We start from the raw sequence: 357 nt of genomic DNA on the forward strand, positions 1-357 counted from the left end.
GTGTGTGTTACTGGGTGGGGTTGTTGTGTGGGGTTGTTGTGTGTGTGTTACTGGGTGGGGTTGTTGTGTGTGTGTTACTGGGTGGGGTTGTTGTGTGGGGTTGTTGTGTGTGTGTTACTGGGTGGGGTTGTTGTGTGGGGTTGTTGTGTACAGCGTGAGGTGGAGAGGTGTTTGCAGGAGTTTTTTAAGACTCACCAGGAGGGGTGGGAGTTAGAGCACAGAGACAAATTCACAGAGGAACAGCTCGATGTCCTAGATACATACAAAGGCAGGCCCACATACTTCGCCTAGCTAGCTAGCTATCTGTCTGGCTATCTATCTATCCATCCATCAAACAGGTAACGACAATTAAGGCTG

This window comes from Eimeria mitis, genomic scaffold, assembly GCF_000499745.2.
Source record: "Eimeria mitis Houghton genomic scaffold, Emh_scaff5410, whole genome shotgun sequence".
Classification (NCBI taxonomy): domain Eukaryota; phylum Apicomplexa; class Conoidasida; order Eucoccidiorida; family Eimeriidae; genus Eimeria; species Eimeria mitis.